We start from the raw sequence: 23,857 nt of genomic DNA, 5'->3' as shown, positions 1-23,857 counted from the left end.
TGCGAGGGGCGCAGCGGCATCGCGTAAACTCATTAATCAAAACTGAGTAATGAATTTTATCTACAAATAATTAGTATCGACGCTGTTGCAGGACGATACATCACCGCTGTGGAGAACTGGGGTGAATCGCTCATCGGTGGCTGAATCCCTTACGGCTTACGGCGATGCACCGTTGCTGCAACCTCGAAGTCCGATTTGCATGTCGCACCATAAAATGGATGATGGGTGGTAAAAGAGAACTGATTTTTTTTTCCTTTCTCTCTTACCCCCTCGAATGCTCGTGTTTTATGGAAAAAAGATACTCCCAAAAGGTGAACTCTGAGAGTACAATTCCAAAAGGTCACTTTTTGATTTTTGCTTCTCATTCATTTGTTACGTGATAAAGGGAAGCTATAAAGATCCGAGATTTTGTTTCGGGTACCTACTCTCGAATCAAGGAATGGGGGAAATAGTGAGACTTGATATGAGGAAGGTTTATGATCGAATGCATAGATGGTTTGTTGGAATGGTGATGAGTTTACATGTATAGTTGATCGAAGTGGATTGTTGGCTGTTGGAATTAGAGTGTGTTTGGTGGAGGACGTAATCGAAGCGTCTTTGATAGAGGAACGATGGAATAGGAGTGTATTTGTCAAGCGTTGGAGAAGAAGTGACTTGGGACAAAGAGTACGAGTACACGAAAGGTGCGAAAATCCAGAATAGTGACAAGGCTGAAGGTAGTGACGTTAGCGTAAAGAAACATGACGGAAAAAATCGTTGTTGTACAATTTTAGAACTACTTTTAAGGAGTTGCCTTTTCGAAGTATGTTTTTTAAACATGTTTTCAGGCAATAACATATTGAACATGAGAAAATGTGACGTTTCCTGCGACCTGTTAGGCTTGAGCCAAAGAACTTATCTTACGGAAGGATCATTTTTCCATCAAACACTGACATTTGAGGGTGTATGGGCGAAAGAAGAACCTTTTTTTTTTTTTTTGGACCAGTCTAACGAACATCATGATTTCGCCCAGTCAGACGTTGACATCCGTTTTCAACTCTTGGGAAAAAAATTTCGATCTGTTGCCGTTGGCTTGCAAGCACAACGCGAGGTGTCAGAGGTCTTCGGATGTTCTGGTCGAAGGGTGCTTCATGGATCGATGTAGTAACACCGAGCTGTTGACTTTGAGTAGCGTTTCAACGTTTCAAAGTTTCATTGCTTTTGGTTTATCCATCGAAGTTGAAAGCGGCGTGAGCTTTGCCCCCATCGTTGCTGATTGCGTCATCGATGATCAGGATGTGCAGCGTTTTCTTTGATCAAAGAAGCCACTCTCTGCAGGTATTTGAGCCGCGAGAAGAGGACCCTCGAATTCATTCGAATTAGGAATTCTCTCTCTCTCTGGAATTACTTTGCGTCCATTACGAAGAGGGAGCTGCTCTGCTAGCAGCCGCTTCTCGGTGATATTGAAAACAGATGTAACTCCCGCTGCATGCCGCGCCTTATCCTTCCTCAAAGTTACCTACTAATCAACTTACGGTTGGGTTAGGCTCTCTGGATTAAGTTTACTTTGCCTTCGCTCCAGTTAGTTCAGGTCAAATTAGATCGGGTTACACTTTAAACCTGCTACCTGCAACCCGGGCGGGAGACCAGCTGCGAGTTTGCCGCTCAGGCTACTTAAGGATCAATCGGAAGTTAAAAAGGGGGAGAAAAATATCGCTCGATAAATTTCCAGCAACGTTATTCGCACCAATGATAGTCAAGACCGATGAAACAACATCTATATTACGTGATAAATATAAGTCTGAACGGATTCGAACAACACAAGTCAAAATGTCGACGTATTTGAGAAAAGGGTTTGTGATGCAAACCTTCAAACCGATCCATCCGTGGTGGTTTTTATCCGATTTTAATGTTTTTCGACTCATTCTGCTCACTATCCAGATAACCACAAGTTGTTCAAAAAGTATTAAAAAATCTTCCACCGTAGTAATAATCCACCGCAAAAATGTGATTTTTTATGAACATCTGGATTGTATAGTACTTGAAAAAAGTATATTTCAATCGATTCTGAAGGTTACCATTTGTGTTAAAAAAATTTTAGTCGATCATCGGGTATCTGAACAAGTCCAAACACGTCAGAATCGGACAAAACGTCCAAAGTTTGATCTTTTCGAGAGTTTGCATTACGAAGCCATTTCCGATATTGTTCACACTTAATCTAATTAAGCCATTCTAATTTTCAGAATAATTTCCTATGAAAACTCTGTGACGTAGGCTTGAAAAATGGCGCAGCGATTTCAGCCGCAGACTTTCCGACACCGGCGTGTTTGATTCGGCCTTTAAAAAATCTTCCAGACCTTACCTTGCTCGGCCCTTTGGCCGTTGATCCCAAACAAACACCGCAGTCTGTTGTACCGATCCACAAAGAGCCTTGGCAAACAATTCCCTATGTACGCTATCCCGACGGGAACGAGAGCGCAGCAGCCGGGCAAGCATAGGTTAGAATTGCCCTCTGCACATTTGTAACGCGGTGGCCCGTCGCTTTCTCGTGGCTTTTCAACCTTATTCCGGCAAAACCGTGCTCGTATAAATGCACTCACCCTGTTTTCACGAAATTCCAAGAAGGGTGCTTTAAAAGTTGCGGAAGCCGCCGGTTTCAACGCGACGGAAATTCACGAGTTAATTTGGATTATCAATATAAAGCAGCGCGCATCCCCATCGATTATTGACTAAACGACCCGTTTTCACGGTGCAGGGACTACGGTAAAAGGTCAGCGTGAGTGAAATGTTCGTTAATGTCACGAGGGATGTTTCAACCCCACGGGATTTTTACACGCGGGAATTACTACGCCATGCTTCGTTGACTCTAATTTTATTGGTCCCAAACCCTTCGATGTGTTTCACCTTTTTCCTTTCGACTTTGAGTTCTTCACTGACGTCGGTTGAAACGAAAATTGTGCAAGAAATGAGCTCGCTGCGGTTCCTCGAAGGATGGGAATTTAAGAGGAAAGTTAAAAAAGGTTGTACGTGCCATTGAACCCTTGAACTCACGTTGGGGCGCTCAGTGTTCCACATTGTTTTGTTTTTTTTTTTTAGGTTTTTTTTATTTATTGAACTATGTTTTTGATAGCAAATAACGAGTGTTTGATTAAGAAAAATGTGAAATTTATTTATTCACTTATTGAAAAAATAACACGTGTGAGCAAATCATCGAAATTCGTACTACTATTTTTAATTTTCGAATTTCGAGTTAAGATTCGTAATCAGCGATCCCAAAAGCGAATAAATTTGAAAATAATTTTTCTTCTTGAAAATTGTCACTTAGAGTAACTTTCAAATCTGCCCTTCGCAATCAAAAGTGAGAATTAAAATCGATTCAAGATTTGAAAAAGCAGGAAAAAATAGCAGCAACAAACATGAATCATGTGCGACGGAAATGAGAAAAAGTGGCGGTTAAAACTTCGGGTGAAATATTATCGGTCATATTTTGAAAAAAGAAAAAAAAAAAACGAAAAAAAAATAAAGGCGAAAAGTTCGAGCCCTCGAAGTACGCATATGTATAAATATTTTATTACCGCAAAGAAAAAACAAAAACTACAAAAAGCCATCCTCTCTAACCACATCCCTCTTGGTCCTCTGCAGGGGATGATCCATAACTCGCGAGAGGCTCGATGTTGGTGTTTATTTTTTCACGCCATTCTTTCACCCACTTTGACAATTTTTACTTTATATTTATAGAACGAATTATTTTCAATTCTGTTTTTTCTTCTTCTTCTTCTTCTTCACCTCATTTCTTCCGACAAACGCGCGAACTTCGCATCTCCGATGTTTATCTGTCGCAAGGGTTCGCGTTTGGGCCAAACTTTCTCGCAGCTTATGAACACAGTAAGACGTCAGGGATACCCAACGTGGCGCCAAACGCCTTTCGATGGACTTCCCGCTGGTTTTATAAGACACTGATTGCTCCCCTGGCCCGCACCGAAGGAAATAAACAGAGTACAACTCGCTTCTTCGTCGCCGTCGCGTAAATCGCGGGTTAAACGGAACCGACGAATATCGCGTGTAACTCAACTGCCCAGCCTTACTTTCCCGCCTCTCTCTCTCTTTATTTTATTCGCTCGTTATTTTTCTGCTTTGCTTAAACCTATACTCCTACACTGCATACTGTAATTAACTTTAATTTCCTCTCTTTATTTGTATTTTTTTTTTTTTTTGTTTTTATATTATTTTAAGCTACTTTTCTCTTTGCTTTAACCTACTCCTGCACTATATATTGTTATTTACTTTAACTTCTATGTTTATTTTGTTCTCTGATTTCATTTACTTATTTCAAGTTATTATCGAGGTTATTTTTCTGTGCACTTATTTGCTTTTGCTTTCTCTGTTTTTGTTTTGTTCTTCCTGCACCCTGTATTAATTTACTGTCTTCATGTAATTGTCCAATGTTGCTACGGACATAATAAAATCTCTCTCTCTCTCTCTCTCTCTTGCTCTCTATTTCGCGCCATTTCTCTTTGCCTTTCTTTCGCCCTCCTTAATTCTTTTCCAGGTAAATTTATTTATTTCCCACATGGAGTCACACCGAAATGCGATGCACGTTTTTTACCCCTCTTAATACCGCGTCGCGATTCTTCACCCGTGTATTTCCGAGCTGTACGAAAACCAGTTTCCGATGCGCCCGGAATGAGCAATCGTCGTCTCTTGCCCACCAGGGAGTGAATGCAATCATTTCTAAGAATCTATCAATCACTGGTATTTAATTTCAGCCTATCTTGTGCACACACTAAGGATGACTTTATTCCTTATAGTTATGTTACAAATGGTAAAATCACCCGTTTTGCCCCTCTTTCGAATCTGGTAATCGTCATAGATAGAAGACACATGTATGTTAAAAATAGCAACAAAGCTGCTATATCAACCGATATTATTGAAAAAAAAACAGTCCTGCCAGTAAAAGCATTTCCTTTGCATAATTTAGTTCGTGACTGTTGAATCGTCTCTTTTCTGTTAACAAGCCCCGTTATTTATTTCGTAATGCAATATCGTTAGTTATAAAAAAAAAAAAAAAAAATCTTCTTAAACAGATTTCATTACAATAAGGGTATAAATATTGTTGGAATCACAAGAAAATGTAGTATTACAGTTACCACTTGGTGTTAATGTGTTTATAGAAATCAATACCACATTTTTTTTTCCACCAGATGCCGCATTGCAAAGTGCAGACAATCCCAATAAGGTAGACGCATGGAAAACGGTCGAGTTTGTGAAAAGCGCCCGTTTGCCATGGCGTTTGTGTATAAAGGAGGGTTAACGATTCCGCAGAAATTTCTGCGAGTCGTGAACTAGGATTTATGAAGCTCATCTCGCACCGAGCGATCGTCACACTTATCATAAGTCGGTAAAAAAGGTTCAAACTCGTTGCAGACGCGGTAAAGTAATTCAAAAGTGCACGCCGTCGCTGCCGCTTCAGTCAGTAAAATGATCCTCACTGAAAAGTTTCAGAATCATGTTTCCCCTCGCAAAAGAGAAAATATAATTATTATAATGATTCCCGGTTGCAAGGCTGCTTTTCCCCCTCACTTTCCTCATTACAACTACGACGGCTTCCGCCGAATGATTCTTCATTTTTGTACCATGTTTTTCCAATTAGTCATACCGAATGAAATATTCTGCAGTTAGTGCGGAAAAACGAGCGACTCGGGTTGGGAGAACTCGGAAAACCACCCTTCGTTCGCCACCCCCTTGAATAAGCCGCAGTAATTCCACGTCTTGACAACTTTCACGCGTAGAATAAAATGTCGAGTGAAAATCACTTCGTTTCATGTATCGATCCCGATTGAAACAATTCAAGTCTTCTGAATTGTCGATAATTATGCAATCGCGGTTTGTGTTGTGAAATAAACTCCACCGAGCTTACAAAATTGAATAAAAAATAAAAAAAAATTGATATGCTTGGTGCTAATTTATTTGAGCGCCACAGATAACACGGTTCTTCTTTTACGTTGTGCCGGTATGATCTTTTTATGCTCTGCCGCAGTCAGTGAATCCCTCGCAAATGCTGTCGTCCAAGAAATTAGCGGAAATTCACTGAAACCATTTCACCCCACGGTTTCACCTATAATTGGTCATCCCACTCAGCTGGACGGGCGAATTTATTTTAAGATAATAATAAAATAGGAGGATAGGTAGATCGGCGATTCGGTTTTCGGAATTCACACCCCATTGCTTCAGCCGCCATCTTGAATTTACTGAATAACTCGTTTATTTTCAATTCCACGCGAAAAATGGTAGTGGCCAAAGTTGTTGTGCACGCTTGTACCGAAAGGAAACGGTGAACCCTAACAAATTGAATGACGAACTGCGCATGCGCAAGATAATTGAACGCTATTGGTCGGCGACATCGTGCCGCAGCAATGTGCTCGTCTGCTAGGCAGGGCAGCCAACTCTCACTCGAAACGAAGCATAGAAACGTCAAACTTTTCCCCGTTGAGTAGCGAATCGAAATTGGACTCAGTCAAATTTTCTGACATATCGATTACCGCTATTTTTCTTCTAGAATTATTCTCACATTGCTAAAAAAACGCAAATTTCTAAAAAAAAAATCAATATCTGAAACATGTCCATAACGTCCAAAATGTGTATCTTCCCTCAAATAAAGGCACTTCGAGTGAATATTTTCATTTCAATGTGAACGGATTAATATAAAAAAAATTTCTCGCTTGTACAACCCTCGTAAGCCGCTGTTGACAGCCGAATCTTGAGGTGGCCAGCCTGCGCGAAGAGACACCGAAGCCTCGCGCATGCGCAGTCGGACGCTCAATCTTCCAAGCGTGTTTCACCGTTTCCTCACAGCATTGTCGGGAGCGCAAGGACGGTGAGCTTTTGTCCCGCAGACATGGAGGCAGGCTGCACGACACGTGGGCATCAACTCGCGCAAACACAGACGCCACAGACACACACGAGGCATCGTTCTAATATATTCTCATTAGCCGGTGTTTTAATTAGAGCGCTCATTAATGCCCACCACGGCCTCCGAGGCGCACCCCACACCCCCGGGATATGCCACGTCCGGCATGAAGGCACCAACCTACCTATCCTTGCCTATCCTACGCTTCGTAGCCCCTGCAGGTTTGACGCTGCCCGGCAATCAGAATTAATATCCACAACCTACGTGTCGGCTCAGCGCTCCGCAGTCCATGCGTAGAGGTGTTCTTCACCTACGGGACCAGGTAACCGACGATTCGTGTTCCTAGCTAGGCCTTGGATCATCGTATTCAGGCTCGATTTTTCACCCGTCGATTTTATCGCTCATTTTATACCTTCTAGTGTTTTTTTTTAATCGTCAGTTTTTTCTTACTACCTCGAGTTTCGTCACACAGAAAATAGGTTAGGGATCTTCGAGTGACTGTTGAAGATTTTTGAAAGCTTGTAATTGTGACTCGTTTGACGTTTTTCGTTTGGATACTATACAAGACATCAAAGTTTGATGTTGAAAAGACCACTCGAAAGCATCATTCAATTTAAACTTTTTTCATTTCTCTACTTATCTTGCGGTCAAACGAAACAAATTATATCAACCTATTCCGAGACCGAAGGCTTTGATTTTGCCGCGTTTTTCGCACCGATAAAATAAAAATCGAGTAGGGTATAGCAATAAAAACATAAGAAATATGACCATTTATAACCTATCAGCAGCCTCTGCGGGAGTCGTAATTTGTACCTGTAATATTAGCAGCAGTAGCGACGTAAATACGGGGAAAAACCAAAAGCGTGGGCGACATATAGATTCCCCTGTAATGAATCACTCGTTTAGCAGCACATAGCGCGCCAAGGGGGAGCGAGAGCGGGTCCTGGGTGCGTTTAATATTTTTAATATCATCGGGGAATAAATTATCGCAAATAATCAACGGAACGGTCGCCGCAAGAACTCACGATCCATCATTCTCCACCCTGGACATGCTAACCAATAAAACCCCTCGGCGTATAATATTATACCAACAATTATATTATCTACAGCATTATGGAAATACTGCAAGTATATATGTATACCAGGGTGGTTCTTAAAATTTTCATTTTTTAATTTCACCAGTTTACTCCTGAATTGGTTTAAAGTAATTCAAAAATAATTTCCTCATTTTTTCAGATCTTCATCTCAACTCTAACTTGTACCCACATAAGGGTGGATTCAACCCATTCGGGGGCATATTGAATACATCCAACGGATTTCGATGAAATTTGGTGCAAAGAGGTTTTTTGGGTTGCTGATTACGAGTGTGAACTTGAGATTTCAAGATTCCAAATGGTGGATCCAACCTGGTGGACCAAAATCCCAAAAGTTGTTTGATGTTGCCATGTTGAATCCGCCATTTTGAATATTATACTTTTTAGCAGATTTTGATAGAATTTGGTATGCGGAGGTTTCTTGGATCGCTGATTACGAATCAGAACTCGAGATTTTATGATTCAAAATGCTGGATCCAGCATGGCGGGCCAAAATCCCAAAACTCACTTGATGTTGCCACATTGAATCTGCCATTTTTAATTTTGTACTTCTTAGCTCAGATTCGTCATCCGCGACCCAAGAAATTCCCTTTTATCAAATTTTATCGAAATTTGTTCAATGAATTTAATGTGCCCCTGAAAGGGTTAAATGGGGAAATCTAACCTCTTGCAGGTACGTGTTAGAGTTGAAGCAAAAAAACTGGAAAGATGAGGGAAATATTTATGAAGTATTTCGAATCGGTTTAAGGGATGAACCGATCGAAATTCAACAAAAATAACCTTTTAAAGCCCCACCTTAACGTACATACGGTATAATATGTGGTATTAGATCGATCTCTTCCAAATTCAGAAAATTCTATTTCTTTACTTCTCCGTTGAAACAATATCCGACCGTTACTTTCTGCCCAACTCAAAATCTTCGCGAAAATCAGTGCATCAGAATGAAAAGAAAAAAAGAAAAGAAAAAAAAATTGGACTTATTACCCTCGTTCGAAATTTGAATCTGGATTTTGAATTCAAAGATGATAATTAGAAATGGCGAGCACGCATACAGATAACAATATATATCCAGAGAGAGGGAGAAAAAAAAAGAAGAAAGAGAGACGAATAAAAGTTTTTGAATTAAATATTTATCCATAAATTTTTCCCCTCCGAGCTTCCGCTGCATCCACACACGTCCGGGGAATAAATTATCTTCACAATCAGCGCACCGCGACATTTCTCGACGAATCATCCCTACCACGATCAAAATTCCTGCAGCTCGGTCGCCGCAGTTATAAGCTCCCGAGTTTGGGAGTCCAGAGCTTCTGCTGCTTCTGCTGCTTTTGATTTAGCGGAATATGCTGCTGGCACTGACGACTACCGGCCCCATTACCCATTACCAACCCCCCGCCCCATCTCTTTGCCGACACGCAGTCTGCACCCAGCGACGACTCCTCTATAATTAATAGCCGTTTTCGCTTGAATTCTGCATCCCTCGCAGATCGCTAGAAAAATAATATTCTTATTTCTATGAAAGTCCGATTGACTTCTCATGGCGATCGGAACTACCTCGCACTTTCGATACTTTGCAGAATCTGAGAATTCGTATTAAAATCGATTGAACCCTACGTGCAATTTTTCTTTTTTTTTCTTTCTTTTTTTTTTAGCTGTCGTAGTGAACAGTTTCAACTGCTCTCGATGACAGAAGGTGACAGTAGAGTATCAACCAAGCACGCAGCCATTCAATCTCATGACAGTTACCCCTAAATTTGAATTTAGAAAAAAAAAGTTTCATTGCTCGATAAAAAACCTAAAATATTCAAAGAACTCAAGCAAGAGTAAAGAAAATGAGTAAAATTTCTTATTTCCTTGGTTCATAAATTTCCGTGTAGATTCCACGCTGGGTGAAGTCCTGCAGACGACCAGAGTAGTAAGGACTCTCGACCTCACTTATGAAGTGATACGCGTTGACATCGGGGTCATCCGGGTTGTACGGGGTGCTTATAACGGCGCTGGGTTCTACGGGAATAAGAGAACTTTCCGTCTGTAATACGTATGCGGTGGTGAAGCGGGTGCAGCTTTACCGGGGTTAAAGAAGAAGGCGGGTGCAGGCAGAGCAATTCCCATTCAAATTAATGCAAACTGCCAGCTTCTGCGTTTTCTTCGAGGAGAAAGACTCGGCGAACGATTTTTTCTTCTTCCATTTTTATTTGTTTTTATTTACTTTTTTTTCTTATCTTTCCTTCTTTTTTTTTTTTATGCTTCACTCTCCCGATTCTCTCTCCATCTTTATCCTTCTTCTTCGTCTCGGAACGTGCAGCAATGGTAAAAATTTCCTCGCCCTGCAGCTTGTCTTTTCCTTTTTGTTAAGACCTCGCGTCCCAGTCCATTGCCAATATAGTGCTAGTAGCTCGCAAGGGGGAAATATCTGGAGAATATTATACTCATTGATAGTATTACCGCGAGTTCCGTCTCTAAACCTCCTGGTAACAGCTTTTATTCCCTTCTATGCTTTAAACCGTTTCTTCTTCATCTTGTTCATTTTTAAAGAAATTTTTTTATTGTATTATCTCTATACTAACTGGATGGCTGACTCCTATGCTTCCAGCACACGCACAACTTGTGTCGATTAAAAGCCCCAAAAACCGACACCAGCGCTTTAATACCGGAAGTTAAACTGACGGGTCACGTGGGTGTTGGCCTATGAGAAATAGGTCAAGTTTGAAGGCAGGCGCCTCGTAAACAAAATGACGATTTTTTTTCTCTTTTTCATTTTACAAGTACTTAATTGAAGAAATGCAGCGACGAATGTATTTTCTCCATTTTCTGACAAAAACAAGGAATCTTAGTTTCCGTGGGAACGAAAGCACGTGACTTTCAGTTCTGGTGAGTCACGTGATTCGTTAGTTCCACTTAAGGTATTGAAGCGCTGGTGTCGATTTCGTCCGCTTCTAATCGACTCAGGCCGAGGACGTCGGTCAGCCATCCAGTTAGTAAAAAATCGATCTCTGGATCGATTTGGAATCGAACGTGTGAAAATCGATACCACTAAAAATCGAAGGGTAAAAGATCGATTTTGTTGAAATCGATCTTTTCGTGTTACGTATCCTAAAAAGCTAAACTCCAAATCAAGCGGACAACCAAAATCCTAACCTCAATGTCTACTGTTTACTCCCTACTCTAGTTATTATTTGTTCGACGCGTTCTCACACTCTAATATTTTCAGGTGTCTCGGTATAATAAGATTTTTTATTGTATTATTGCCTCAGAACCTCTCTCTTCTCTCGTAGAACCTTTCTCTCGAAAATCGAAGAGTGGAGAATCGACACAAAAGATCAATTTTTCTTGCCAAAAACATCGATTCTCCTGAAGATCGATTCCGAATCGAACATGACTAGTACAGAGATCAGTGACTTCCCGATTCTTACAAACTTCGTCTGAGATATCGTTACATTTCGTGTTTGTTTCGATTTCAAAAATGGATAAAATTACTCACGAGTTCGGCAGGAAATTGAGACTACGTACATACGTGCAACGGATTACGTACACTACAAGCGTGTGTATTTGTGTAATTGATTAGTCTCGTTTATGAACTGGTCAGGCCGACTCTATGGTCGCTAATTAGCCTCAAAGAAAATGATTGCCCCGCTTTCAGCGTCACTATTCATGTATACAGGCTGTCAAAATTTTGTTCATTAAGCATGATAAATGGACAGCGTGCAGTGTGTGTACGGAAAGCCTAAGGCAAATTACACGGTTGTAACGCTGAATTGAATAGAAGAGGAAACGTTGTATAATCATTTTCAAACTTGTAAAATTTGCTGTTGATCCAGCTTTAATTAGCCTGATGAAAGCGAGGACGCAGTCTGGACTGAATTAGACGAGTTCCAATCTCGCGGCGACGGGAAATCTTCGAAATTCATGCTCGGGCGAATTTCAAAAGTACATTGATTTTTCCAGTGAACCGAAAATATACCTGACAGTCGATTTCAGTCAGGTTCCAGACCTTTTCAAAGTAGAGACTCAAGAGACCTGAGATTTTCATGTATGGACAAGTGTTGAAATACCGTGTCGCAGGAATAGAAGGACTATTTTGTCGATATTGTACCTAAGTTGGTTAAAAAAATTTCTTTACTGGAGAAGTAGTTTGTAAGAGAGGAAAAGTCCAAGTGGACATTATATCCACACGCAGGTAGATTTTACCCACCCAGAGGCATTACTCTACGACCATACAGAGTATGCCGAGGATGAGGATCGTTGAGATGTGTGTTTGCCCTGCACCATCAGACGGAAGAGGGAATACAATGGGTCCGAAGCTGCACTGCACGGTGGGTATTTTTTGGTCGGATTTCATGTTTGAAGAGCGCACGCTTTCGTGTTTGCATGCTAAGCGGAAGGCAAAGCTGAGCCGGCGGCCATCGATGATTAGGGATAGGTATTACAATGTTGTGATGCCTCAGGAAGGTAGTTGGAAGCTCAGTTTCCACGCCATTCTTTTTTTAACTTCTATAGTAGATTTCGAGTATTTTCAGACTTTTATGAAATCTCCTCGGATAGGGAAATTCTGAGTATAAAAAAGACTTTGCTTGAGCCTCAAAACTGCAGACACATGAACAGACACTCCTATTCTGATGTTCAAGGTTCAATTTTGAGGATCTCGAGACTCCATTGAGTCAAACTGATCTGTGATAACATGGAGAATGTAAATGAGACCTAAGAAAGACTTTTTTGCAGACTCAAAACTACTCAGAAGCTCCGATTCTGACGTTTAAGGTACCAATGGGAACCACCTCAATTATCATCCTTGATGTTCTCCTTTCTCGAGTTCCACGGTTCCGAGGTTTTATTGAGTACAACCGAGGTGTGAGGACCTCTAGTGGTTTAATTTCCACCTCGAATTATGAGGATCGAGACTCCATCGAGTCAAACTGATCTGTGATGACATGGAGAATGTAAGTGAGATCTGAAACCGAGTCGGCATATCTGAACTACAATGGAGGGTCGAAGGAGTTGTAAAATTTCGACTCGTGAAGCGATTCTGCAGACTCTTGTCTCAGCTACCCGCCTGCTGCAGCAGCATCCCCCATTAATAATTCACACGGCAGTGTTACGCGGCCAATTCGCGAATGGAATCGTTTAATAAAACAAGACGGAATCCGTCCGTCGCGACGTCACGGCCTAGCGAGTAGTAGTCACTCAGTCCCTTATTCGTCTGACTGTCAGCTCGCTTGTCTACCCGTGTCTTCCTCCTTCTGCGGGTCGAAAACCGAGGCTCGATTACTTATTCAAGAATTTTGGGAAGCCTGCAAAACTCCGCCGCGGTTACCGCTAGACGATTTCTCGATACCAACGCGACGTTATCGAGCCTTGCAAATTAAACATCCACCCGATAATGAGCCCCGCGTCACCATTTTCCGCACCACCATCAAGTGTCTGCAGTTTCTCGTCAGCGTGTTCAGTTTGTTGCAGCATCAATCATTGATCCCCGGCTACCACATACCGCGAAATTGGTTTAAACAACTACGCGGATTATCGCTGCAATGATCAATATTTTCATACCTGCTTGCACAGACGATCTGAAACAGGAACGAGAGTCGGCAGCCCGGTAATTACAAAGGCACACATATACCTGCATTATCTACTGCACATCACGCCAACGAATTCGGTGATGTCGACCTGCAGTTGGCCTGCAAAATTTCTCCGCCTCTCTATCTCACTCTCTCTCTCTCTCTCCACTCGTGCCTGTGACTGAAACTCGCGATTTCCACCCCGTTTTCGCGATCAGCCCGTAATCATGCGGTTATATTCTCGTGTGTATTATTGCACACCCATATCATTACATGCATGCATACCTACGTGCAGCGTGGAACACGGGAGTGGAGTGAAAAATGTTCAAATGCAAGCCAAACTTTGGCGGATATCCAAATATTTACCAACGTCTGAATAAGTGCTACCATTATTCTGCACATATCTGAATATATATGCGGTCTACGGTGATCATACGCTTCCTGCAAACAGCCGGGAGAAGTTACGGCCATCATGCGATTTCTATTCCATGTGTTACACATACTTGCCTCTTTCTCTGCCTATTTTTCACCGTTTTTCCTTTCATGTTTTCTCTCTCTCTCTCTTTTTTTTGTGGCTCGGTTTTTTGACCGGCAAATCTTCTCACGGGTTCGATTAATTGTGCGAACATATACCTTGAATAAAGTATAAATGAATTTTCATGATCTTGATGAAAGGACACAAGGAATTGATTCCTTTTTCACTGTGTCTGGTATTTCGGAATTGCAGTTTGTGTCGGAATGAGAATTAAGAAGGTTGGTTGAGGAGGATTGGCGATTTTCCGCGAGTGTTTTAATCAGAGCCATTATACAGAGTCTGATCCACCAGATCCACCAAACTTTTGAAATAACACGTTTCCCGTCTTTAGTTAAACGGGGCGGTTGGGGGAAATCCTAGGGATAAGAAGCAGACATGTCGGTGCTCTAAGTTACGCCCAATTGTCACGTTCATATAGATTGAATTACACATGTTGCCCGTTACAGCACGGGTGAAAATAATTTCACCTTTCGTCCACGGAGGTTTTATAACCGGATATTGAAATGCTGCGAGTTTTTAATCTTCTGTTAGTTTTTTTTCTTCCTCATTTTTCACTCTCGTTCTTTTACTCCTTCTGTGCCAGAGCAAACAGTTTTTTTCTGCGTACAGACAAAATTAATCAAGTCAAAGTTTTTAATCTACGCTTTCCAACCTTGCGGTGAATTCAAACCTTTGTTTAATCACTTATCTTTCAAGGATTTCGGTTACCGTTTTCGGTTATGAAAAGAACAAAAAAAAACACATAAATTTTTCAATACATCGACACCGATATATTCAATTCTTAATCCCTTCTAAATCTTGTCTGTTCGTTTCTGTCTTCATGCTGTAACGTTCGTCTTTTCTTTTTATTTATTTATTTATTTATTTTTTTTTGCACTTTATTGAATATTATGTGATCGATAATATTTTGATAATGTCATTGTAACGGTTCTACGTTTCAACTCCTATTGTTAGCTCAAAAGAGGCTGATCATCGATTTACCGGCTCGTCGTTTTGTGCCTTTCCTGATTTCCCTAATTTTGGTATGAAAAATACTTCTTTCTTTCCCATTCTTGGTGTAAAAATTTTCAACCAGATTATAACGGAATTAACTTTTCCCGAAACAGCTTGCCGTCTATATATATGTATATATCAGTATATGTTGAGTGTTAAGTGTGGTTGCAGAATTCATTCGCGAGTGAGAGCGAAAGTACAAGCTTTGCACGGAGGGTGATGCAGAACACGTGGTCAGTGAAATTGGAGAGGGTTTCTAGCGGCGAATGAAGAGGGTAACTGGAGGGGGGACAGAGAGAGAGAGAGGGAAAAAAGGGGGAAAAAGCAGGACGAAGTGTGTTATAATAACAATAGTTTTTTTCACTAGAGCTCTTCGCCTTTCCTGCGTGCGAGCTTTTTATAAATTACATTTATAATTATGCTTTGCCATGGTTGGCCTCTCTTCCCCGCTCCCGCGGCTTGGTCATACATATTTCAAGAGCTCCTCAGTGACGTCGGCATACACGGGACCATAGCTTTTGGTTAAAATACAAAAATGACCACACTGCTTTAACGCGCTAGCCGGGACGACATTTTTATACTGCACGTGCCCCTCGTTAATTATTCCGTAAATTTTTTCATCACGTATCTTCGTACGTATGTACACACATGCATGTAGTACGTATGATATCTAAATACGAGAGTGTTGAGAGAGAAAGAGAGATAAAGAAAATTGGTAATTGAATTAAGTATAAAGACTCGGTTCAAAAATCTGGCTGTGGAGAGACGGGACGTAAAAAGGGAGAGAGATAGATGGAAAAGGATTGATTAAAATATCCTAGGATATACGTTTGTGAACCGACAATAAATAATAGCGAGAACGGAAAAGAGAGAGAAATAATAGTGTCAGGAGTAGCGGACGAAAAGAGATAGATAGATGGATAAATAGATAGATGGATGGATGGATCGAAAGAATGAGTATAAAATATAATTGAACTAAAATTGAAGTAAAAATAAGCTAACGTTATTGTCATTGAGGATCACGGAGAAGATGAAGTGAGAGAATTCGAGGTTTGGTTATGAGCAGAGGGTTTTACAAAACAGAATAAAAGTAGCAACAGCAAGAGCAGTAAGCAGTTTCACATCATAAATAGTTGTATTATAATATGCAAGATGACAGTTACTGAGAAAGAGAGAAGAAAATTCACGCCCCAGCAAATTTCGGAACACTTTCAACATCGGGGCGGGTCGGAATGTCTGGTTAATTTCCGCTCTGTTGGATACACTGCTGGAGCTTTCGGGATCGGTTTTGCTTATCAGCTCATTGAGACGAGAGTGCGAGGAGATAAGAACCGTCACTCTGTGGGTACAAACAATCGGTTCGTCATTATATCCGGGACGAACCGACGACGACGGTGTTCAGCAGCGTCGAACAAACGGCGTAAAAGCCGCCCCTATCAGCCTTGTTCCTTATTTCTGGCGGAACATTTCCGGACTCACCCTAGCTGCAGCGGAAAGAAGCAGCTGGAGACTCCTGCTCTCAAGATATCCCGGCCGATTGATCGAGGACAAAGTGCAAGCGGTGAGACCCCCGTTCCTCTGACCACTTTGTCAATGATTTTCTCCATCCTGTAATTGAATTGCTTTCCTTCGCTCTTCGCGAGGACCTCAAGGGAACAAACGTACCTAACGCTGTGCAGTTTCGTTTCGAGTGCTCGTCTTCTCTATCAATATAGGTACTCACCGCTCTGTGACGAGTCAAATGTCCCGTGGTTGACATGCTGGGAGTAGGAGAACGAGAGTCCGAGTCTCACTCTGTGAGACAAAGCAAAACGGGAAATATATTCCTGTTTTTCGGAAAAAAATCAATTTATCACTCAAAGCTGGATATATTGGATCGTGCACCGCATAAACGCACCGAAAAAACAGGTGACGGACGAACCAGCCTACGATATCCAGCAGAATGCGAGAGACGCCAAAAGCTTGTGAGAACGTCAGATCTTCCGATGATTCACTCCCACGTTTTCTGTCATCGATGAAAATTAGCCTAAGCAAAGTCCTCGGTATGAGTATAAAACAAGAAATGAAATGGTGAAGTTCTCACAAATAATCCAATTTCATGCTCATCAGCAGTCCATTGATTGAACCGTGTGATTTTAACTTGACTGAATGTCATGTGGGGATCAAATAGTATTGGTTTCCAATGTCTAACAAGAAAGGTGTCCCAGGTCGATTTCTCCGATTTGATTTCTTTTATGATATGTTATAGTAGACTGAAAACTAAGCAAAACATGTTTTTTTCATCTGCCATTAAACACCTCGAGGGGGTGAAACCACTTTCCAAAGTGAGACATGTCAAGGAGCGATTTGGCAGTTTCACGCACAAGAACATAATATTCTTTAACCAATCCAACCGAGAAAGCTTTCCAACAACGAGAAATGAAAAATATAATTTTCCCATCGAAAAAAAAAGAAACTGCCGAATCACCCCTTGACATGCCTTACTTTGGAGGGTGGTTTCATCCCCTCAAAGTGTTTATTGGCAGATAAGAAAAAGTACGTGTCAATTAGTTTTTAGTTAACTATAACGTATTCCAAAAGAAACTAGATAGGAGAGATCGACCTGGGATACCTTCCTTGTAAGGCTAGATCCAAGGATCGCTAATTTCAGTTTTATAAAACGCTTTGATCTCGCCACATATTTCTTGTACCCAATTCATTCCTCCTGCACGCAGGTTTGTTTCATCGATTCAAAGTTTCTTCACGTTTAAGTAAGTCTGAGTTTGATGTTTGCAGATTGAAATATCGCGGTACGATTTCGGCACAATTAACGATCCAAAGCGTGGCGAGGTTCGAACGGCGTTGGAACCGATAACCGGACCACTTTCCGGTCGCACGAAGCCGAAAGCTCCCTGCTGTTGGCCACCCGCTGTGGCGACGGCAACAAAGAGCAGCCAATATCAGGCCGAGCGGCGTACACAACGTCGGTGTTAAACACCTGTCAAGACCCCGAGGTGTGACGTGCCGGTCAAAGACCTTGAAGGGGTGTTGGGCCGCTGTCAGTGGCAGCGAGAGGGCGAACTGCTCACAATCGAGCGTGAGCGGCGTTCCTGCAAAACAAGCCACAGTCCGGGCTATTAGCCGAAAAGCCATCAAACCCCGGGCAGCAAGCCTGTTATCCATTTAACGGTGCAGTTGTTGTCTCTGTAATCAAACTTTTATCCGCGTTCGCGATCGGGAATTGCACGAATCATCCGGAGTTGGACGACTATGTTTTTGTTTCCAATTTTGAAACGGACCCATGGAAACGCGGCCTGAACGGACCGCCTTTAAGAGGAAACTACGTAATCGGTTTTTACCGAGTGAGTAAAATATCACTTTTCTTGCCTATTATCAACGCCTGAGAACCACTGATGTAAAGACGCGTCTCAGTCTGCGCAATTCTACAGGCTATGCTGAGAAAAAATCATCCCATAACTTTCTATTTTCATGCTAAAATACTGTCGGGAAATGTATTCCTGCACTAATAAGTAATTCGATTATACATAAATACATTGCTGTGCATCATTATAGCGTAAAACAGACCGTTCTTAAGATATTTATAGTCGGCATTGGATGTCGAATCCCGATGTCGGCAGTTAATTGAGGTTAGCGAAATTTTACACGGTCGGTAAAAACTGACTATATTAGCGTCTTCTTAATTCCTGCACTTCGCGTATCTCGACCAAGCTTTCATCCCCCGCCTTTTCCTCTACTTCGATGGATATACTCGATCATTGGGCTGCGCGACGGGGTATCTAAGGGGAGTTTGTATGTCCAGAAGCTCTCTAGGCATTTTCAATATCCGGCGCGACCATCCGGAGGCTTCCTGCGCCCCGCTCTGATCCCTTCCTCGACGCCGAGGAAGCTGGCAGGAAATCCCGGCGGTTGGTCGGTCCGTTGGTGATATACCTTCGACACTGGAGGATCCGCCGGGGGTTCGGGACCCTCTTCCCACATCCCGGAGGGTTCGCGCTCGCCGCGAATGCGGAACCGTCTTTCGATTCGGGGTTATGTTTAGACAAAGGAGCCGGCGCAGCAACGCGTGTCGAGAAAAGCATGTAGAATTGGCTCAATAACTGTCTCGGCAGTGGATTCTCCGAAATTTTCTGCAAGCCGAGCACCCACGGCAAAAGATCGAGGTAAAAATACGCATTGAAATATTTCCCGCTTTCAGTCTTTTCACCTGTGTCCGAATTTTCACGGAACTTTTTTCGCGCCAAAACTGAGGCTTAATGGCGCTTTGCGGCAGCCCGCAACGGCTTGATGAGAAACTAGCCACCGTTCACAGTTTTGGACCGTCAGCAACACGTATTATTTTCAATTGAATTGGCCGACGAGATACTCGTCGACGATTTGTATCCACTGCTTGAATTTTAGGTGTGAAAACTTGGCTGGGGAAAAGAGCTTTAGTCCATGGCGATTTGGAAACACATACAGATGCATCAGCTACGGTAAGTAGAGGCGTAAAATATGTGAGGTCGATGCGGCGTAACTGGTGTATAAATTTCGGTCGAGGCAAGCTCCACGTTTCTCGTGTAATTAGTAATTGTAATCGGTGATTTCCCTGCCGCGGCGCGCACGGCTGATTACTCAACATTAATATTGCATTTGCAAATTAATTAACGACAGAACCAGCACGGCTTCCGTTTCCCCCACCATTACAGCCATTCCCATGCTGGATGTGGCGCAACCGGTATTTTCTATCCGACAAATCGCGTGGATGAAATCACAACCGAGCTAACATCACACGAGTAGTGATTTCGTTTTTTCCCCCGCGCTACGCTTGGCGCAAGGATTTTTAACTTATGTGGTGAACCCGAAGAAAGTTACAGTTCCTCAAATTTGGGAATTATGGATGTGAATCCTCTGCGATACCAAGGATACCAGGAACAGGAGGGTATTCGGGTAATTAGCGTACACTTTGGTAGAACGCGATGGACTAGCAACGTTGCGGAAGCACCTACGATGGCTTTGATCCTAACGCGGCGGCACACGATCCATAGACAGAAGCCAGCCAACATCCCCGGATCTGGTGGCATTCATTAGGCGTAATTTCCACACCGCGGAAAGGCCATTTGCTCTGCAATAGGGTTCTGCAGGTCGGCAGGAGTGATGAAACTGCCACAGCCTGAAGGATGCTAAGCGTTCCTCGAATCTTCCCCAAAACATCCCGCTCAAAAAGATCAAGTTCGTGTCGAAGAAGTACTGCAGGATGAACCGAAGAAAGATCGATTGGAATTCATAACGTAACTGCAGAGCAATCGAGCCAACGTAGATACTTCCGGTGGGAGCTTCGACCAATATGTCCATCATGTGAAGCCACATATGGGACATTAAGTGCAACGGTTAATGGGGTTATAAGTAAGTGCACTTTGTCAAGCAATGTTGTTGCAGAGCGTTCCTGAAGACAGTGATAGTAAAGTGAAATCGATGTCTAATGGATTACCTATACCGCCGAAGGCCTCTTCAGAAGGTGGATGTAAGGAATGGCTGGATTTACTCACCTGAAACACAAACACGTGAAAACGATTAATTCAGGATATCAGTTTGAGGATTTGCTGAAATTTTTATTGAGCACATTGTAAGACATTTCCGTGCTAAACTTGACTAAAATTAACCGGTGTAGGTTACCATGGATCAATTTTTATAGGCATTTTAGAAATTCAATATCACTTAGTTTTGGATTGACATCAGATAGTTGTTGCGTTTGCATCAAGTAGTTTTGGTCTTACAACGCACAGTGTATTGGACTGACACGAAACAGTGTTAGATTGACTTCGACAATTTGATATTGACATCATATAAAGTATCAGATCGACATCAGATGGTGTTGGATGGACACGAGTTCATATTGAAACTATGCAGTTGTGAGAGTTCAATTAACATAAGACGAATGTCTGTGGAGCATGAGCAAACCGCAAAGTGATTCGCACCTTCTGTTTTCCCTACTTGTCCATTCTTGGGGTGGCAAGGATCGTAGAAGTAGGTGAGTGGAGCCGGCATTGGCCTCCGTGAGAAACAGAAGCCTATCGAGAAAATACATTTTCTTCCTTGGTGGCTACTAAACGCTGAGGATGCTCGAGTCAGGGAGGGAGTTAGACGGCAAGGAGCTACGAGCCACCCTCTCTCTGCACCGGGTTATTTTTCCAACGGTGAAATCATTTATTTTTCTATCTTAGACAGTAGTACCTAGTATAGGGCAGTAAAATCGTCGAACGAAGTAGAAGGAAAGAGCTGCGGAGAGAGTAAATAAAAGAGGGAAAAAGAGAAGGAGTTTTCCGGATGATAAAAGCGGGTCTGTGAGTATCACCAGGAGAGAAACGGCACGGAGATTATTGCTTTTCGTTTTTCTACGAGCGTGAAACAGACGCCATCCAGACAACGAACCAACCCAGGTATCAGCTCTTTGTGTTTCGTGTAACAGCCTCGCCACTGAGCTTGCCGCTGTCCAAACAACCTTGTCCATGGATCACCCATTGTCGGCAGACTTCGGCATTGTGTCAACCGTGTTTCGGTACGTCTTCTGTATACTTTCACGGAATCTTTGCCGTCCTTGATATCCCCTCAACGGCATGGATACACCCTCGAAATAATAACAACACCCTTTGACCTCTGGTCCTTCGTTCCATTTCTACCCCTCTTACCACAGGTGAAAACGTCTGAGCTTTTTTATCGAGCTCCAGATTTCTCGCCTCCGTATAGGTGCCCATATGTACCCGCAACCCTGCGCATCGGTCGATCACGTAAGAAAGTCCAGCTGGACCGTCCAACGGACCGATCAGACGGACAGTGGGCTGAGTGGTGGGTAGCCTAACGCGTTGAAGCTCACCTGTAGACCCGACCCCTTTCAGCCGAGCGTTTTCTCGTGATTCGGATACGTGCCTTGAAACCCGAAGCCCGGCTAGTAGTGATTTTTTTGTCCCCCAAACGTACCTGCGTGCCCCTCTCGGCGGGTGACTACGGTCCTGATAAAATGACATTGAGACTCGACCCCCAGCTACCCAGGTTAATTGGGTTCCGAGTAGCACCGCTAATGCCAGGGGACGGCAGGGGGCGGGGTTGATCGCCCCCAATACGTTCCCGAAATCGTCTGTCTATACGGCGATTCGTCCACTGGTCAACCTCCGGATTTTTTAATCCCTAGTGTTTTTCCCGTCAGTTTCAGTCCGCACCCTGCAATTCGGTTTGAATGATTTATAAAAGGTTGTATCGCAGAACTTGGGTCTTCGACGCTGCCGTTCTTGCAGCCAAGTAGGAAAGCCGAACATCGAGGGAATAACGACAATGCGGAAGCCCGCTTACCGTCGATGATAATAAAAATAGTAATAATAACGACGCAGAGGACAATGATAATAATACACGTATTATGCACGTATACATACGTATTTACATATGTATATACAGCGGGGAGAAAATGTGATTTCCAGTAAGCCGGTGGTAAGCTTCTTTGGACCGGGGGGCCCCGAGATTTTAATAATTTTATTTGAAAGGAACGGTTCAGCTTTTAGAATTACACGAAATAACCATGAAAATCTAATTCCCGACTCTGCCGCTCAGCTTTGTTAAAAGATGAATGCTGATGGTTCTTGAGTAGCCATAATTGCCTTCATTGTCAATTTTTGAACCTCAATTTACGTCCGCCGCCCGTCTGCAGGGTGATGCCTGAATTCATGTCCGATCGAAGCTCGTTAAAGAGTATGAAATGAAAACAAATTTAGGGATCTCGGTTACGTGGGTAATATGAATGGGAAAGGAAGGAGGCGATTGGCTGTGAAACAAAAACATCGAGAGTGGTCCTGACAGTCGAATCGTTCCGGGATCCGCACTCCATATTTTTTTTTCTTCTTCACATATCACCTACCGGCGGCGCGGCTGTATATCATATTCTATCGGGCTTCGACGGATGCAGTATTTTTATAGATTGGACGGGTCTAATATCCAGGGAGGATCCCTCCCGAAATTATGGGAATCCCCATTTGCCGGACGGCCTCGTCCGCCGGGACGAGTCATGTCCTGATTCTCAAATTCGCCGCTGCCCTCCTCGGAGCCGTTACCGTTCGAATGACCCTGACATATACTATACCGTATCCTTGCCGTTTTATTTCACTGGACATATTCTGGAATAAGACTGTCAGCGCCATTCGTGGATCAGCCGAGGCTCGGTCGAGATAGTCGGGCAATTTATTTCGCTTGAAATTCTATCCTTTCAGTTGGGATCGGGTCACGATGTCTGGCCAACTCCTCAAATACCCGCCTCTTCTTCACGGACCTCGCACGAATTTTATATCACCTACGATTCTCCAGCTGATATATATACATAGGTAGGTATATATCTAGACACCATCTTTTCTTCCCCCTCTCACTTATACGCAGTCTTGCGTCGTTTCAATCGGTACATCAAGTTGACGCAATTTTTATCTTCTCTTATTTCTTACTTCGATGCTTGTTCGAAATGGACCTTGAAATTTAAAAAACAAAAAACTTAAACTGTGAAAAATTTCATTCCTGGTAGTTACCAGAAAATTCTAGTTGAATGGGTATCGCCACAGTAACAGTTTAAACCCTTAAATGGTAAGGGGTGGGGGAGGGAGGGGGGGCGCTCATGCCTGGCGCTTTCAAAAGTGGTTAAAGTGCTCTAAGCAATTCTGCAAATTTCATGAAATCTCATCAACTATCCTAGAATAAGAACCAATCACTGGATTGCTGATTAGATCATTTGTTCAAACAATATAATCAAATAAACATAGAAAACTTGAAGAAACGTGACACGTGAGACGAT

The 23,857-nt window shown here is 42.6% G+C and overlaps 1 protein-coding gene across 1 annotated transcript in view; it reads right to left on the bottom strand.

Moving 5' to 3' along the window:
- LOC124411102 (ephrin-A5) overlaps positions 1-23,857 on the bottom strand; it is a 417,074-nt gene that overhangs the window by 313,662 nt on the left and 79,555 nt on the right. The gene's annotated exons all lie outside the window — the stretch shown is intronic.

This window comes from Diprion similis, chromosome 10 (assembly GCF_021155765.1).
Source record: "Diprion similis isolate iyDipSimi1 chromosome 10, iyDipSimi1.1, whole genome shotgun sequence".
Taxonomy (NCBI): domain Eukaryota; kingdom Metazoa; phylum Arthropoda; class Insecta; order Hymenoptera; family Diprionidae; genus Diprion; species Diprion similis.
This window is presented reverse-complemented; position numbering and strand designations above follow the sequence as displayed.